This window comes from Pogoniulus pusillus, chromosome 9 (assembly GCF_015220805.1).
Source record: "Pogoniulus pusillus isolate bPogPus1 chromosome 9, bPogPus1.pri, whole genome shotgun sequence".
Taxonomy (NCBI): domain Eukaryota; kingdom Metazoa; phylum Chordata; class Aves; order Piciformes; family Lybiidae; genus Pogoniulus; species Pogoniulus pusillus.
The window spans coordinates 861,049-880,378 of record NC_087272.1 but is presented as its reverse complement, the minus strand read 5'-3'; the positions used below and the strand labels follow the sequence as shown (position 1 = coordinate 880,378).

At 42.6% G+C, this 19,330-nt stretch overlaps 1 protein-coding gene across 1 annotated transcript in view; it reads right to left on the bottom strand.

Annotated features, from left to right (window-relative positions):
* CCSER1 (coiled-coil serine rich protein 1) overlaps positions 1-19,330 on the bottom strand; it is a 982,230-nt gene that overhangs the window by 468,500 nt on the left and 494,400 nt on the right. The gene's annotated exons all lie outside the window — the stretch shown is intronic.

Genomic DNA, 19,330 nt, shown 5'->3' with positions numbered 1-19,330 from the left:
TATTAAATGATCAGAGGTAAACTAAAGATTTATTTGCCTGTGGGATATGAATGAAAAGCTTCAAATGCTAGTTAACTAGTTAACTCCAGCAGGCATCTGTGATTAGCTCTTCCTAGACTTGGATCTTGTAGAGATGGGGAAAGATGCAGGGTTACAATGTGATAAAAATAGGTGAACCTTCTAGACAGATATTCATCTGAATCATTTCTTCTCCCTCCTAAGTCTTTCTGTTTAATTTCTTAATATTTGTTATGATGGAATTGGGAAGCCTAACCTTGCAAACTCTTCTCTGCACATTTTGAGCAAGCAATGAAGAACGCCAAGAAACCCTGACAAAAATGAGCCTGATGTTCTTTTCCTTAGGCAGTTTCCCAGAGACCCAGTTACTAAACATTATTTTACATGAACTCTATGTGCCACAAGAGGCATTCATTATGCTCTCACTTGTGCTGCAGCATTACACCTAGTTAAGTTTATGCATGATTCTGCTTTCATCACTGTTGCAGGGTCTTAGCTAGTTAACCTTTCCCGTTTTGATTATTTAGAAGTGTATTCTACTTACAGCAGCTCTGTCTCCTCTTTTTCTGTTGTTGTTGTCAAAAATGGGGAAATAGATGCATTACAGGGCATTTTGTTCAGACAAGTTTTCTCTTCTGACATAGCCCCAGAGAAGCTTAGCCAATAGATGTGGTGAGTGAAACTGGATAGATTAATGAGCTCATTATAATTCATTACAGAGTGATGTGGGGATGACTGCCCACTTTAATTAGTTTTATTACTGCAGGAAATTGTTTCATATGCCAAACTCATCACTAAACATGCCTGGAAAACATTAGAGAGGTAATCAGACTTGATGTGAGAACCTTTCATTTAGCCTGTACGGCTAAAGGCACTTATAATGACAAGGAAGGTATTAAAAAATTGGACATGAGAGTGGCTAGCATAAAATAATTCATCATGTCCAATAATTCAATGATAAACACCACAATGGTGACTTCAAGTGAAAATTTCAGTGGAACAGCTGTGTTGCTATAGCACACCATGGACTGTTCCTGTAATCATGACATTAGCTGACAGTAATAGATTTAGGCGGCTTAATAGGTCAGGTTTGCTCAGATAGTAAATCTTAATGCAAATTAACTATGACTCAAACACTGTAATGAAAACATTAATTGGTAACTGGAATTTCTTCCAAATTCTTCAGAACTTCTCCCAGACAGGGCTCAGATCACAAACCACATCTGCACAGGCTTCCTGACAATTTGAAGGTGCAGGTAAACAGCAGGTAGGAAAATTCTGCAGGCAGCAGTTTAAACGTGGTGTTGTTTAGCTCTTTTACCTAATATATTTCAATGAAGAGAAATGGAAATTTAGATGAAGTTTCATTCAGTCTGCAAAAGTCCTACCAAAGGAAGGATGTTGTTCCAGGATTGCTGTGGTGGGTGGTGTGCAAGATGGGGTGTTATTAATTTTGTTATTCAGTAACCATAGAATCAACCAGGTTGGAAAAGACCTCCAAGATCATCCACTCCAACCTAGCACCCAGCCCTAACCAGTCAACCAGACCATGGCACTAAGTGCCCCAGCCAGTCTTTTCTTGAACACCTCCAGGGACAGTGACTCCACCACCTCCCTGGGCAGCCCATTCCAATGCCAACCACTCTCTCTGACAACAACTTCCTCCTAACATCCAGCCTAGACCTCCCCTGCCACAACTTGAGACTGTGTCCCCTTCTTCTGTTGCTGGTTGCCTGGGAGAAGAGATCAAACCCCACCTGGCTACAATGTCCCTTCAGATAGTTGTAGACAGCAAAGAGGTCACCCCTGAGCCTCCGCTTCTCCAGGCTAAACAATCCCATCACCCTCAGCCTCTCCTCATAGGGTTTGTGTTCCAGGCCCCTCACCACCTTTGTTGCCCTTCTCTGGACAATTTTAATAATAATAGTAGGTTCTTTGCAACAGTCACGAAAACATTAACCAGATGAGAACAGAGGATCTAGAACACTTGAGAAACAACTAGCAATGTACAACAAACATTAAACCATTAGAAGTAGAAAGAGATTCTTGTGGTCTATTGCCCACTAGAGGGACTCAAGAAGCTCCTTTCTGCTTCAGGTAGAAGGCACTTGGATTCAATTAGAATTCCTTACAGAGTTTTACAGAGTTTTGCAAGCAGACCTTGAGTATTTACTCACAAAAGTTATCTCCAGATCCCTGGGACTAACTACAGTTACTGGGACAGTACCCAAACACTTGCAAGGAGTTCTGTTGGTGTCTTCTCAGCCATTGAGGCTTCTGAATCTTCCCAGGCTTTAATAAGGTGCTGGGAGAGAATCAGACAATTTCTGACCTGGTCATGGTTCCTCTTTGATGATCTGAGTCCCTTCCAGGGATGCCAGTCTCATCAGAAAACTGAAAACTTGCAGGCAGAATGTCTTGCAGATGTAGAGACAGGCACAACATCACGCTGGCTGAGCGAGCCTATTGCATGAAGGCACTCGATGCCTTCCCCTGCTAAACTGAGACAAGGCAGTTTCCAGGTAGAAAAATCCAAAGTATCAGGGCTTGTTATTTATGTAGCAGGCAGAGCATGGCAGGATGCTATGGCAGTGAGCAATGAGGCAGATGCAACAGCATAAGCACATTAAGGCAGAGCAGGCTGTGTTTACCTGCTCATCTCCTTTTTTATCAGTGTAGCCCAAGACTAATGGCTCTTTGGCCACAGATTAGCCAACCAGAATGGCAGTTTGCCAAACTTAATCAGGTAAAGTCAGGGCTTACTTTTACCTTTTAGGGCAGAACAGAAACAAGTGTACAAACACATGAGGTACTCTGTTCACAAATTTGGAAGAGAGATGGAGGAGTCAGGCCTTTTGTCTTCTTTTCCCATAGTTGCTTCCCCCAACAGCAGAAGGGAAAGGGAGCAGAAAACATATCTGGACAAGCTAGGACATATTTAGGCTCCTTTTGGCCTTCCATGACAAGGATCCACATTTCTAACATTTAAAGGCATAGAACATACTCGCATTCAAGGCATTTTCATCATTACACAAACAGTTTAAAGTCTAACTTCAATAATTTATTGCAATCTAAATTACCTTATCATAATTTTAATTTCACCATCTTTCACTCTCAGCAAGAGTAAACTCTCCTAAACCCTACATCTCTGATTTAGATGTACTTTTGATACATCTCTTAATATCATCAAGCTCTCTAACGTATCAAGAACTATATTTAGTTTTAATAAAACTATATAAGGGACCACAGTATCATAGACAATCACATCTTTCAATAGTAGGCCATACCAAAGTATGGCAAATTATGGCTAAGCATAACTTTAGTGATCCAAATTATTTCAGTTTTAAGCCAATTTTCAGGTAGTTTTAGAGCAGTGTAAGACTTTTTTCTCCTCCTCCCCAATATATCATTTGATTGAACAACGCAAACTAAAACTGTTTCCAGAGTGACCACACTTGTCAAACATCACATTGTAGAAGTGCTCTGGTGCTCATGGGTGATTTCAATCACACTGATGGTAGTTGGAAAGACCACAGAGCCAAGCATAAACAGCCCAAAAGGTTCCTGCAGTGCATCGAGGACAACTTTTGCCTGAAGGTACTTGATGAACCAACAATGAGAAGTGCAAAGCTTGTATTAATAGACAATGAAGAACTGGTCTTAGATGTTAAGGTTGGGGTAATCCTGGCTGTAGTGAGTGAGCTCGGGTATTTAGCCTGGAGAAGAGGAGGGCCAGGGCAGACCTCATTGCTGTCTACAACTACCTGAAGGAAGGCTGCAGCCAGGTGGGGTTGGGCTCTTCTCCCAGGCAAGCAGCAACAGAACAAGGGGACACAGTGTCAAGCTGTTATGGGGGAGGTCTAGGCTAGATGTTAGGAGGAAGTCGTTACCAGAGATAGTGATTGGCATTGGAATGCGCTGCGCAGGGAGGTGGTGGAGTTGCTGTCCCTGGAGGTGTTCAAGAAAAGACTGGATGAGGCACTTAGTGCCATGGTCTGGTTGACTGGATAGGTTGACTGGGTAATAAGTTGGATTGGATGAACTTGGAGGTCGCTTCCAATCTGCTTGGTTCTATTATTCTATGACATGTTAGAGTTTAGTATCAACAGACAAAAAAGCAGAGTGATCAGTAAAATTTCAACCCTGGCTTTTAAGAGGTTAACTTTGCCCTCTTCAAAACTCTCCTTAGAAGTATCCAGTGGGCCTGGCCTCTAGGAGGAAGGGGGGCCCAAGAGAGCTGGTTAATAGTCAAGCATTACCTCCTCCAGGATGAAGAACAATGTATTCCCTTGAAAAAAAAAGGAACCAGTAAGGGAGGCAGAAGAGCTGCATGGATAAGCAAGGAGCTCTTGGGGAAACCCACAAAGAAAATGGAGGCTTACAACATGTGGAAAAAAGGTCAGTTGGGAGGGTTATAGAAGTGTTGTCAGAGAATGCAGAGCTGCGACAAGAAAGGCCAAGGCCCTCTTGGAGCTGAGTCTTGCCAGGCAGGTGACAGCAAACCAGAAGAGCTTTCCCAAATACACCAATGACAAAAGGAAGATCAGGGAAAAGTTGAGTCTGCTGCTTACTCATGTTGGAGATGTGGGAACAAAGGGCAGAGATGGCAGAGCTCTGAATGCTGCCTTTGCCTCAGGCTTTACTGCCAAATGGAGCCCTCAGGAATCTCATTCTCTGGGAGCAAGGCAGCAGAGGTGGAAAGAAGAGGACACTCCACCAGTCCGTCAGGACTCAGTTAGAGATCTCCTGTGCCAGCTGAAAGCACACAAAGCCCTGGGCCCCGATAGGCCCAGCTGGCACTGCTGCTGAGCCTCTCCCCATCATTTGACACAGGCCATGGAGAGCAGCAGAGCTGCCTGGGGACTGGCAGAAAGCCAATGGCACTCCAGGCTTTAACAAAGGTGAGAAGAGTCCCAGGCAACTCCAGAGCTGTCAGCCTCCCTAGGGAGGCGTGGAGCAGCTCATTCTGGAGGCCATCTCTAACCACATGGAAGAAAAGAGAGATATCAGCAGTGGCCAACACGGATTTAGCAATGGGAGATCTTGCTTGGCTAACCTGATAGCCTCCTGTGATACCATGACCAAAAGGGCAGCAAAGGCAGAGCTATGGATGTCATCTGCCTTGGCTTCAGCAGGCTTTTGGTGCTGTCTCCATAACATCCTCACAGAACAGCTCAGGAGATGTGGCACAGAGGGTTGGTCTGTGGGGTGGGGCAAGAACTGCTCCACAGAAGAGTTCAGAGAGTTGTCATCAGTGGCACAGAGTCAAATGAGAGGCCTGTGTCCAGTGATGTTCCCCAAGGATCAGTGCTGAGCCCAGTTCAATGCCTTTATCAATGACCTGGATGAGGACATTGAGTGCACACTCAGCAAGTTCTCTGATGACACCAAACTGGGGGTGGGGGGGGCGCTGAAACTCCTCAGGCTGTGCTGCCATCCAACCAGATCAGGACAGGCTGAGTGCTGGGCAAAGGCAAACCTCACAAAGTTCACTAAGGGCAAGTGCAGGGTCCTGCATCTGGTGAGGAAGAACAGCAGGCAGCAGTGCAGGTTGGGGCTGCCCTGCTGGAAAGCAGCCCCACAGAGGAAGACCTTGGAGTGCTGGTGGGCAGCAAGTTCTGCATGGGCAGCAATGTGCCCTTGTGGGCAAGAGGGACAGTGGCATCCTGGTGTGCAGCAAGAAAAGTGTGGCCAGCAGGGCTAGGGAGGTTCTTCTCTGCCTCTACTCTGCCCTGCTGAGACCACAGCTGCAAGACTGTGTCCAGTTTTGGGCTCCCCAGTTCAGGAGAGAGAGACCTGCTGGAGAGAGTCCAGTGGAGAGCCATTAGTGTGACTGGGAGACTTGAGCATCTCCCCTACGGACAGAGAGAGCCCTGGGGCTGTTTAGTCTGGAGAAGAGAAGGCTGAGAGGGATCTGATCAATGTCTATCAATAGCTGAGGGGTGGGTGTCAAGAGGAGGGGGCCAAGCTCTTTTTGATGGCCATCAGTAATAAGCCAAGGAGCAATGGATACAACCTGGAACAAAGAAGGCTTCACCTCAACATGCTGAGAAACTACTCTACAGTGAAGGTGACAGGTTCTCCTTCCCCTCTACTCTGCCCTGGTGAGACCCCATCTTGAATACTGCCTTCAGATCTGGGCTGCCCAGTTTAAGTGGGACACGGATCTGCTGGAGAGAGTCCAGTGGAGGGCTGTGAGGATGATAAGGGGACTGGAGCACTGCCTGATGAGGAGAGGCTGAGGGACCTGGAGCTGTTTAGTCTGTAGAAGAGAAGACTGAGGGGATTTAATCAGTTTATAAACACCTGAGGGCTGAGGATCAGGAGGGGGAGGACACATTCTGCTCACTGCTGCCTGGGATAGGACAAGGAGCAATGGATGGAAGCTGCAGCACAGGAGGTTCCAGCTCAACACAAGGGGGAACTTCTTTACTGTAAGGGTCCCAGAGCACTGGAATACGCTGTCCAGAGAGGTTGTGGAGTCTCCTCTGGAGCCTTTCAATGCCTGTCTGGATATGTTCCTGTGTGACCCGAGCTAGATTGTGTGGTTCTGCTCTGGCAGGGAGATTGGACTCAACAATCTCTTTGGATCCCTTCCAACCCCAATCCTGTGATTTCCTAGTCATGTTTCTTCCTATTGTCCACCATCTTTTTGAGGCTCCACAGTATCCTTAGCAACCAAACTAGTCCAATGGGTGAATTCAGAATCACTTTATATTTGATGTCTGGTGGAAGGATAAACTTTTTCCAGCAGTTTAAGCTGTGGAAGAGTGAAGAAAAACAAAACAAACCCAGCACACTGTACCACTCCCATGTCACATATAGGTGGGAGGAGCTGAGCAGATTTCAGCAGCCATCTGATAACTGTACACAGTGTATTTATGGCAGCTACAGAAAGCAGACTCTTAGCAATGCAATACAGAACAAAGTCATCCAACGATGTAAAACTTGTTCAGTGTCACCATTGTTTATGTATCTAGGGAAATGTTAGCTGAAGCTCAGCTGATTCTTGCAGGCTGCTCATTCTGCTAGTTTGAAGACTTCCAAATCGCTGTCAGTTCTCACCCTGTTTGTTTTGTTGTTGTTTTGCAAGAAAAGAGATGGGGGGATACTGCACGGAAGTGAGGAAACTTTCTGTTTCCTTCTACATTATAGCTCAAACACTCCAAAGAGTTGCCTTCTCTCTACCAGGCATGCTTGGTATTGTTGCATAGTAGTACCAGCTAAAAAACATCTTAAAAGAGTTCCCTGGTACATGACAAGGCTGGTTTCTATACCTTTAGAATCATAGAATCAAGAAGGTTGGAAGAGACCTCCAAGCTCATCCAGTCCAACCTAGCACCTAGCCCTACCCAATCAACTAGACCAGGGCACTACGTGCTCCATTCAGCCTTTGCTTCAACACCTCCAGGGACAACGACTCCTCCATCTCCCTGGGCAGGGAGAGAATAAAAAAAGAGAGAGAGAATTAAAAAAAAAAAAAGTGTGTCTGTGCAGTTTGTCTTTGAATATAGGTGATGATGCCTCAAGTAAGGATTGAAGGGATTCCACTCCACTAGTAATACAATTAGGTGCAGAGATTAACATTCCATAGCTCTGGATATCAGGTTTGGTCCCTTATACAGGTCTGCAGTAGGTAAATGCTTCATCAGGACAACTGATTCTGTGCCCTAAATCATTCTTGTGCTCCAAAGCTCAGTTGTTAAAGGCCACCCATGCAATCAATCTCATTTCAAAGTTTCTTACCCAGGTCCTCCCACAGTCCGTCAACACCTGCTTGGGTTGAGAAAGGGTTAATCTTACTTTTAGGTGATGCTTTCTCCCCTGCTCATCAGGAGACTAATGAAGTGCCAAGACTTGTGCATGTGGTGACATAAACACACCTTGGAATCACAGGAAGGAACATAAAGCTCTGAAAAAAATGTGTCTTCACAAAGCTCTAAAAGAAAGTGTCTTGGTAGGGCATAAATCCTGCCAGGTCGGTTTAACCCTTGCTCTCCTCCTCCTGTTGTGGGTCCGGGAGTGGAGTTAGATGAGCAAACACTAAGAGTTTGCTTCCCGCAGAGCCCGGAGGGCTAGAGGCTTAGCACCACGGGTCAGGTGTCTTGTGCTGCCCCTCAACATGCCCGCAAGGCACATGAGGCACGAAGCTTTGGCCAGAACAATGATGCCAGTGCCTACTGGCCAGTTTAATTTTCAAAAGGATGTATTTAATGGGGGGTGACATAGAAACCAGTGCTTTTCAGCACTGACTCTCCACTGGCAGCAGCACCCCATCCACGACTCATTAACTGGGAATCACAGCCACCTGTATGCAGCTCTCACTAGCTCAGCAGCAGCATCTCAGTTCTTCTCTCCCTCCTTCTGCCTGGAATACTTTCTATTTTGCCCTGAGATCATTATCACAAATTTTTGAAGCATCTTTGTACAGGAGACTTACTCAGGGACCGAAGCATCGTGAGTATACCTGCTGGAGTTAATGCTAAGACTCCACAAGTAGAGTTAGACTTTTTCCTGATTTCCCATTCCTATTTTTCCAAGTTGTGATTGTTTAAACCATTTAATCCTGTGTTTTAAATACCTTCTGTGCGACTACTTCCTGTCAGCCAAAAACCCAAAGAATCTCAGGGAATTTTTCCAATTTAAAAAAATATTAATAATAAAAATAAGTATTCATACAGAAATTATTATTCCTAATTCATAGCTAAGTATTAATTTCCACAACAGAATGTAAATAAGTAATTTCACAGTGTTTTCACAGTATCACCAAGGTTGGAAGAGACCTCACAGATCATCAAGCCCAACCCTTTAGCACAGAGCTCAAGGCCAGACCATGGCACCAAGTGCCACGTCCAACCTTGCCTTGAACAGCTCCAGGGACGGCGACTCCACCACCTCCCCGGGCAGCCCATTCCAGTAGCAAATGACTCTCTCAGTGGAGAACTTTCTCCTCACCTCCAGCCTAAATTTCCCCTGGAACAGCTTGAGGCTGTGTCCTCTCATTCTGGTGCTGGCCACCTGAGAGAAGAGAGCAACCTCCTCCTGGCCACAACCACCCTTCAGGTAGCTGTAGACAGCAATAATGTAAGAGAGAATGGATTAAATAATACCGAGGAAGACTGATTATGTAACAGAACAAATAAGGAAAACCACAAAAGAAAAAATCAGAGGAAGTTATCAAAACTAGCAGAGGCAGCATTTTCTGATAGAAAATGCAATTAAAAAGAAAAAAAAAGATAAACCAAATAAATGCCCCAGAAAATGGGAACTTATTTATTTTCTGGTAGTTTATAAAAGTCAACAGCAAAACACACCCAGCAATGTAACTAGTGTACAGGTAGAACAAGATTCCTTCTGTAACACTGTTTTTTATCAAGTATCAAAACGTTTGATGTGTAAGATTAGGTGCAGTCTTCATCTTTGATGCCTTGGAAAGAAAGGCAATGTTGCAGAAATTACCAAAAGAAATGAAGTCAGGAGTAAATCAAGTGACACCCACAGATGGAAAGTTCACAGTATTCAGTAAATTCTGAAGAAGCAAACCCCGTTGGAAAATTGCTGTTCCAGCAGGAAAAAAATATTTAAATAAATGAAAAGACAGCAAAGGAAAGAGAAGAATTTGATGTTAAAGGTCACAAGAGTCAAGACTTTAATGAGTCAGAAAAAGTCTCCCTAACATCAACCGGACTTTGAGTAGGATGGGAACGTAAGCTAAAGAACATTTCCCACCGGGGGAAGCTGAGAATTGCAGATTGAAAACGAAGGGCCAGAGCAAATGAGGTGGCACGAGGAGGTGAGGAGGATTACACTGGGAGCTGAGTGAAAGCTGTGGGGTCTGGTGGAAGAGCAAATACGCCCAATATTTAATAGCCCTTTTTTCTTTTCTCCAAACAGTCCTATCATCACTGTACATTATTCCTGGATCATTTTCGATCTCTGGATTCAGACAAAAGAGAACCCATACATGGCTGGCAGGGCATTTTTTCACCTACCTCTCTCCAATTCAATCCAGCTGTTAAAATCACCATGCATTGTGCTCATTCTCCTAAGAAAGGAGCTGTGGATCACCACTCCGTACAAGCAGCACCAGCTGAGCTTTGACAGATGCATATAACATGATACTGAAATAGGTACCACATCAGTAGAATGGTAATCATAACTAAGAGAGCTCATGGAGGAATGTGTATATCCTGCTTCATATACTCATTTAAATTAAATACCACTGCCAATGCTTTATGTCACTATCACAATATTCACGACAGAAAATTAATAGATGGATCCCCCTCCCCCTTTTAATGCAAGGACAACTATTGTAAGAAAGTATCCAGTTTACTTTTAAACACAGGATGGTCAAAGGGCCCTGTAGCTACTCAGAGGACTATGCGCATGCGGAAGAAGGTCTCAATTATACCTAGAACACACATCCACGACATGCCCTAAACACCTACCCGAATACCCACCTTGCCCGCTCGTTCTTCGCGGGTGGAAGAAGCTCGGGAAAGCAGACAAAAGCCTTGGCGCCCCTCAGTCTCTCACAGACACTGTACTTGGCCTTGCTTTGTAGCCTGCTCTGTCTTCGGTAAACACGGGTCACACGTGCGTCTCCCCTTTTTGGGGAAATAACTCAGCATTGGTTCCAGGTGTGTTCTTATCAGTTGCTATTGCTCAAAGACACTCGTCAAAAGGCTTAAACCCCAGCAATCTTGTCCGTTTGCTGCTGCCGCCTTTGCTTTGAATGCTCTCTGTATGCCTTACAGCGCCTAGCTGGGGACTTGCCTCCCCCACGACGGGAAGACCTGACCCACACTGAGCCATGGAATTGAAACGGCCTGCCCCACGCTGGGATACAGATGCTCACTTGAGGTCAGCCCAGCCCGAAACCGTCTGACTCTGGCTGAGCTAAGGCAACAGCGTACCAATGAGTTGCGCCCCGGGACTTGCCTGCCGCCGCTCCAGCCCGAGGGCTGACGCCTTTGCTATGCACAGCACCCAATCGGACTGCTCCAGTCCGCAAACCTTGATCCTGCTTCGCCCAAGTGGCTGACCACTCAGATAACCTCCTGAGAGCCACGGAGGGCTTGCCTCGCGTCCGTGGACCTTCTCACACAGCCTGCTCAATCTGAGCTACACAAGCAGCAGAAGCCCTGCCGCACCACCACCACGTGGCTGGGACTGTATTTTTCCTTGTTCATGCTTCTACATATACTTTGGTGTTACAAGTACTGAGACTGAGCAGTGAGCAAGCTAACTCTCTTTGCTGAAGTTTGCGAAAGTTTATGTTTAACCTTTATGCAGCAGTTTGTGCTGCAAGACTCTCCAGTTGTAAACATTTTCCCAAGCCTTTCCTAAAGCATTTCCATTTAATTTCACTATATAGAGACGTTCTGCAAAATGAGTTTTACCAAACACATAACACAATCTGTGTCTGCTAATTGTAAATAAGTTTGGGGAAATTTTATTTATATATTTAATAAGCTATTTAATCATTTTTATATCTGCCTCGTTGCAATTCACTTCCAACTCAGATGAAAACCCCTCCTTAACAGCTTAAAGGCACAGCTTAGAAACCAAGAAGGGAGTTACATCTCTTTTTGTTCCATTCTCAAGTGTTCTACTACTGAAAGCCAAGATGCTGTGGCTCGTTCTCACACATGTACTTGGCTCTCAGCACAGGCAGCAATCCTAGATGACTCACATCACATGAAAGAGTTCAATGCATACAACTGCAAGGCTTTCCATCCGCAGCCTTCTCACTGCTCAGCAACACTGATGACATTTTTAAAAGCAAGGTACCCAATAACTGACAGATTGCACTGGTAGCAGCAAAAATATGTGTGATGTTTTGGGTGTTCCTCCCCCCTCCCCTGCCCCACATTTTGGAATCACCCAGACTAGACTCAGCTGGCTCTGGAAATTGAATGACGCTTATATTTACAGCTTAGCAGAATATACAAGCAGATAGTTACAGTATATACAGTTATAGACAGAAATATACAAGGTAAAAGGCAATACAGAAACACAACAGCCCTGCCAGAAACCTGAGTCCCTTCCAACTTCCCCCTACCCCCCTCAACCTTACCACAGTCCCAAGGAAGAATGGAGGTTCAGCCAGGGGGGTTAGGAAGCAAAGTGGATTTGTCAAAGAGGCTAGAGAGAGATCTATGTTTTGATTCTTATTCTTACATCTCTCAGCAAGCCTATGAGGGAAGTAGACATCACCATTGTTTTCCTTCCACAGCCTGTAATCTAGTTCTTCTCACCAAAACATTCTAGCTAGCTTTAAACTAGCACAATGTGTTTATTAAAGGTGTCTTCTAATTAGATTAGTTAATAGGTGAGGTGTTCCAGGTTAGGGTGAATCCCACCCTCAGTAGAATAAAATCACCACAACATGGAATTTTTGGGGGAAGTCAGGGAAAAATGAAATAGTATTTCTTATAGTTTAAATATAACAGTATATGAAGAAATAAACTACTAAAGAAATATAATAACCTTAACAAAAATGGGGGAGGGGTCAAGGGGCAGCAAAGCAGCAGCAGACAAAACAGCAGTGGGGGAAGACAGCAGCAAGCCACAGATGAAGCAGCAGAAGCTAGCAATGGGAAGGTCCAAGCTGTGCTTCCAGACATAAAGCTCTTGAGGCTCCAATGAAATGATACCAACTTATCCATTGTTGCCATTCTATGGCCTGTCCCTAGCACCTTCACCTCTCCCCTATGTCTGAGCTAGAAATCTAGCTCAAGCGGCCACAGTGAGCCTTGTTATTTGCTGGAGGGAAAAGCGTAAGAGGACAAGAACAGCAGTTTGCAACATCAGTTAATTTCTGCAGGCAGAGTAACACAAAATGTTTGTTCCGTTATGGTTTGTGTGGGAGTGGGTTTTATTCCAGCTGATGGGAAGGGTGGTTGGATTATCCTCACTGCATTTGTGAGCTACAGGAAGTCCCACTGAAGCTGTGGAACGATGAGTACATATCCCAGGGCCTGAGCATCATGACTAGAGAGGCCAGCAGGAACTGGCTGCAGGTAGAGGAAAACCAGATAGAGGAATGCTGCAGGGCAACCACAGGCAATGCAGCCATAAAAAACTAAGATGGTGATGTAAAGGAAGACTGTTGGAGAAATTCTTGTTAGCAGAGCACACAAGAATTGATAAACATGAGCAACCCGTGCTGGGAATGTGTGCTAGTTAGAAGCAAGCTGGAATGTTTTGGTAAAAGAACTTGATAACAGGCAGTGGAATGAAAAACATGGTGTCTCCTTCTCTCACAGTTACACTGAGAGCTCTGGGAAGAAGAAGTAAACTTTCTCCATTTTGTTTTTTACTTCTGCCTTTGCCTTCAGACCTGGTCACATCTCATTAACCTTGCTCCTACTAACCTTGCTCCCTAACCTCTTGGCTGCACCTCTCTTCTTCCTGAGAACTGGGGTAAGGTTGAGAGGGCAAGGGGGAGGTGTTGGGGTGGTTTGAAAGCCCCTCCTGGGGACTCAGGTTTCTGGGAGGGGAGTTGTGCTTTTGTTTTGTTTATCCTTTGTATATTTCTGTATATAACTGTATATATTGTAAATAGCTGCTTGTAAATTCTGCTAGCTGTAAATAAATTGCTTCATCCATATTCCCAGGGTCCGTCTGAGTTAGCTGGGGCAAATACAAAGTGTGGGGGGGCAGGTAAGAGCCCAAACCATCACAGAATGTCCTTGAATCCATCTTGGGAGTTTAGATAGCAGGCACAGGGTAGCTTCCCCCGACATGCAGCTGCAGGGGGTGGAGTGCAGCTCCAGGTGGGCAGAGTTTAGCCAGCCCCAGAGGCTGACCCTCAGATTGTTATGGTATGCTGACCTATTGATGCCTTACAAGTAACTCTGGACCCTCTGACTGTAACCAATCATGGTGGAGCATGCCTATTGCTAGAAGTGTATATAAGTCACTGCATCACGGAAATAAAGTGGATTTGACCATCTAACCATCGTGGTGACCAAAGAATCATCTTCCCATAGCGCTCCACCGAACGGTTTTTCTCCACAGAAGACATTAAACAAAGGGCTGGCCTCTGTCACAGAACCAGCTACGTAGCTCAGTAGTACAGCACTAGAGAGAAGGACTATTACTACTCTGTCCAGAAAGAAAACTAATGTGGATCCAGATCTCAAAACCAGAATAGCTCCAAAATTAAGTGTGAGAGCCTTGGCACACAGGCTCTCCAAAGCTCAGGCAATTGCTCCAAATAAGAGGGATAGGAGGTTTACAAAGATAGGGAACTTACAGGGGTAAAGAAAGGCCAATGATTCTGCTGTTTGCTTCAGCAGGATCTACAGGCTAAGGTGGTGCTTTTACTTCCTAAAGGTAATCCCTTGCCAGAGATGAGGATTCAGCATCTGACTCATGCCAAAGAAAAGAGTGGGTTTCTATATACCTCTGGGGGAGAATATCACACAGATCAGACAGAGTGGAGCCATCTCACGGTGAGGGATGCTCTGGATTACATCCTGCTACAATCAGACACAAAATTTGACAACTAAGTTCTCAAAACTCACAGGTTGAAGAGCAGGGACAAAACTCAGACATTTCACTATTTGAGCTACAACTAAACTGTTCCAAAAGTGCAAGTAAAAAACTACTTTGTAAATCAGCTGCACCATATCTAATTTCAATACATTACTTGAATTTTACAAAGACAGTGCTCTCTAACCTTGGCTGAGAAAAACAGGAGCAAAATAGGACCACAATAAAACCAAGATCAAAAAACAAACAAAACAAAACAAAACAAAACAAAAACCCAAAAAAAAGATGCCAGGGTGTGAACAAATGCACCAGGAATTGCATGGGCTTCCAGGATGTTAGGGGTTGGAAGGGACCTCTGGAGAGCTTTCAGTCCAAATCCCCTGCCACAGCAGGACCAAAGAATTTAGCACAAATACACAGGAACACATCCAGACAGGGCTGGAAAGGCTCTACAGGAGACTCCACAACCTCTCAGGGCAGCCTGTGCCAGGGCTCTGTCACCCTTACACTCAACAAGTTCTTCCTCATCTTGAGGTGCAACTTCCTGTGCTGCAGTTTCCATCCCTTGCCCCTTGTCCTGTGCCAGGGCACAAGTGAGCACAGGTTGTCCCTGTGTCTTCCTTCCTGACCCCCAGCCCTCAGCTCTTGATAGACATTGCTCAGATCCCCTCTCAGCCTTCTCCTCTGCAGACTAAGCAGCCCCAGGGCTCTCAGCCTGTCCTCCTCAGACAGTGCTGCACTCCCTTCAGCATCCTTGTAGCCCTCCCTTGGACTCTCTCCAGCAGATCCCTGTCCCTCTTGAACTGGGGAGCCCAGAACTGGATGCAGTATTCCAGGTGGGGCCTCACCAGGGCAGCGTAGAGGCGGAGGAGAACGTCCCTGGATCTGCTGCACACATTCTAGTTTCGAAAAATTTTGTTGAAAATCAGGAGATCTTCTTAGCCAAAGATACCTGACTAATCAGGGCAAAAATAAAACTGTTTATGTTCATTTTTTCTGGTGAGTCAAGCACTTCCTCGAGAAGAGAAGGCTCAGGGCAGACCTCATTGCTGTCTACAACTACCCAAAGGGCGGCTGTAGCCAGGTAGGGTTGGTATCCCCTTCCTGGTGACCAGCAACAGAATAAAGGGACACAGTCTCAAGTTGTGCTAGGGGAGGTCTAGGCTGGATGTTAGGAGGAAGTTGTTGGCAGAGAGAGTGACTGGCATTGGAATGGGCTGCCCAGGGAGGTGGTGGAATTGCTGTCTGTGGAGGTATTCAAGCAAAGACTGGCTGGGGCACTTAGTGCCATGGTCTGGTTGATTGTCTGGGGCTGGGTGCTAGGTTGGACTGGATGAGCTTGGAGGTCTCTTCCAACCTGCTTGATTCTATGATTCTATGATTTTGGAAATGGTGAGAAATGAATTATGATTTACCAGACCTTTTAGCTGCATAACTGTAAAAGACATGTTATGCACAACTCACATTAAAAACATCCTTTGCCAAAGACCTATTAGCCCTCCAGCTTTTCCCCCATGAGAAAGGAACACAGACCTTTGCTGAAATATGATGCTGTAGCTGTAACCCTATCAGAAAGGTTAAACAGATTTATCTCCTGGTACCAACAGGATAGGGCTGTGCTTGTTTTTAGGAGCTGCTTGTCACTGCAGCTGTGGAACGATGAGTACATATCCCAGGGCCCGAGCATCATGACTAGAGAGGCCAGCAGGAACTGGCTGCAGGTAGAGGAAAACCAGGTAGGGGAATGCTGCAGGGCAACCACAGGCAATGCAGCCATGAAAAACTAAGATGGTGATGTAAAGGAAGACTGTTGGAGAAATTCTTGTTAGCAGAGCACACAAGAATTGATAAACATGAGCAACCCATGCTGGGAATGTCCTTGAATCCATTTTGGGAGTTTAGATAGCAGGCACAGGGTAGCTCGTCACTGCACACTCACCTGGCATCAGAAGTGTCTCAGTGCCATGTGAGGGTGATTCATGCTGAAATCGCTTCCCTACATACCTTAGGGCAGGACACCACTTGAGCTCTGTCAGCTGAAGCTGTTTCTGCAGTAGCACTTCTAGAGAAAGTCCTTAGCAGGAAAGAGAGCAGACCAGCATTTGCTTCTACATTTGGCACAGCCACAGAATAAAGGGCTGCTGAAGAGTCCTTTTGAAAGGGAAGCAGTGCTCCGTTTTTGACTTATTATCAAATGTATTTTTTATACTTATCTTTATTTTTTAAATACTTTTAAAATATAATTTAATTTTAAACTTTTTAGTAAACGGATTTTAATGCTTTTTATACTTTTTAAATACTATTTTTTAACTTTCTACTAAACTTTTTAATACTGTTTTATACTCAATTTCATACTTATTTTCAAATACTTATTATTTTTAATTTAGTATTAACTTATTATCAAACTAATATATATTATTTTTACATGTATTTTTAATATTTTAATACTATATTTTAACTTTAATCAAACTTCTTTTCATAGAATCATAGAATCAACCAGATTGGAAGAGACCTCCAAGCTCAGCCAGTCCAACCTAGCACCCAGCCCTAGCCAGTCATCTAGACCATGGCACTAAATTCCTCATCCAATCTTCTCTTGAATGCCTTCAGGGATGGTGACTCCACCACCTCCCTGGGCAGCCCATTCCAATGCCAATCACTCTCTCTGACAACAACTTCCTCCTAACATCCAGCATAGACCTGCCCTGGCACAACTTCACAGTGTCCCCTTCTTCTGTTGCTGCTTGCCTGGCAGCAGAGCCCAACCTCACCTGGCTACAGCCTCCCTGCAGGTAGTTGCAGACAGCAATGAGCTCTGCCCTGAGCCTCCTCTTCTCCAGGCTGCACACCCCCAGCTCCCTCAGCCTCTCCTCACAGGGCTCTGCTCCAGGCCCCTCCCCAGCTTTGCTGACCTTCTCTGGACACCTTCCAGCACCTCGACATCTCTCTCGAATTCAGGAGCCCAGAACTGGACACAGCACTCAAGGTGTGGCCTGAGCAGTGCCGAGTACAGGGGCAGAATAACCTCCCTTGTCCTGCTGGCTACACTGTTGCTGAGCCAGGCCAGGATGCCATTGGCTCTGCTGCCCATCTGGGCACACTGCTGCCTCACCTTCAGCCCACTTACTATTTTTATACTCATTATTTTCATACTTACTTTTAAATACTTATTATTTTAAACTTATTAAACTCATTTTACACATTATTTTTATAGTCATGCTATTAATATTTATTTTAATAACATTTATTTTTAACTTTGTATTAAACTTATTTTATATGTATTATTTTTATAGTTTAAAAAATTTCTATTCAATGTCTTATTTTTATACATATTTTTAATAGTATTTTTTATTTTTCTACTTTTTATCTATTTTAAATACAATTTTTTGAACTTTCTATTAAAGATTTTAATTTTTATACTTATTTTTATACTTTTTTGTACCTTTTAATATAATTTTTAACTTTCTATTAAACTTATTTTATACTTATTATTTTTGTACTCTTTTATTTTCATACTTATTTTTAAATACCATTTTAAAACTGATTTTCAAACTATTTTTTATACTTATTATTTTTAATACTTTTTTTAACTTTGCATTAAACTTTTTCTATACTTACTGTTTTGATACTCATTATTCTCATTCTGACTTTTAAACACTCATAATTTTTTTATTTACTATCAAATTCATTTTGATGCATTTTATTTTTAATACTGATTTTTAGTGCTATTTTTATTTTTCAACTTTCTATTAACCTTTTTTTTAAACTCATTATTTTTAGACTCATTATTCTCATACTTATTTTTTAATACCTTTTTTTTAATTATTATCAAACTAATTTTTATATGTATTATTTTTATACTTAGTTGAATACTATTTTTAAACTTTGTATTACACTTCTTTTATACTTATTACTTTATACTAATTTTTATACTTATTTTTTATATTTTTTAACTTTCTATTAAACTTTTTTATACTCATTTTTAAGACTAATTATTCTCATGCTTATTTTTAAATAACTTTTTTTTACTTATTATCAAACTAATTTATATATCTATTATTTTTATACTCAGTTTAATACTATTTTTTAAACTTTCTATTAAACTTCTTTTATACTTATTATTTTATGCTCACTTTTATACTTATTTTAAATATTTTTTAACTTTCTGTTAAAATTTTTTATACTCATTATTCTCATACTTATTTTTAAATAGCTTTCTTTACTTATTATTTTACTATTTTTATGTGTTATTTTTATACTTAGTTTAATACTAGTTTTATTTATTTTATACTCATTATTTTTATACTTTTTTAATATTTATTTTTTAAATTTCTATTAAACTTATTTTATATGTATTTTTATACTTTTAAAATCTATCAAACTTCTTATTTTTATACTTATTTTTATACCTTTTAATACTATCTCTTATTTTTTAACTTATTCAAAGGTTTATATACTTACTATTTTTACACTCATTATTCTCATACTGATTTTTATACTTATTTTAACATTTATTTTGTAGTTTTCTATTAAACCTATTTTATATGTATTATTTTTATACTTTTTAACTTTCTATTAAACATATTTTTATACATATTTTTATACTTTTATATACTATTTTTTCCTTTTTTACTTTCTATTAAACTTCATTTTAATAACTTTTTATACATTTTAAATACTTTTTTTTAACTTTGCACTAAACTTCTTAATTTTTATACTTACTTTTATACTTTTTATAACTTTCAATACTTTTTTAAAACTTTCTGTTAAACTTTTTTTATACTTACCAGTTTTATACTCATTATTCCCA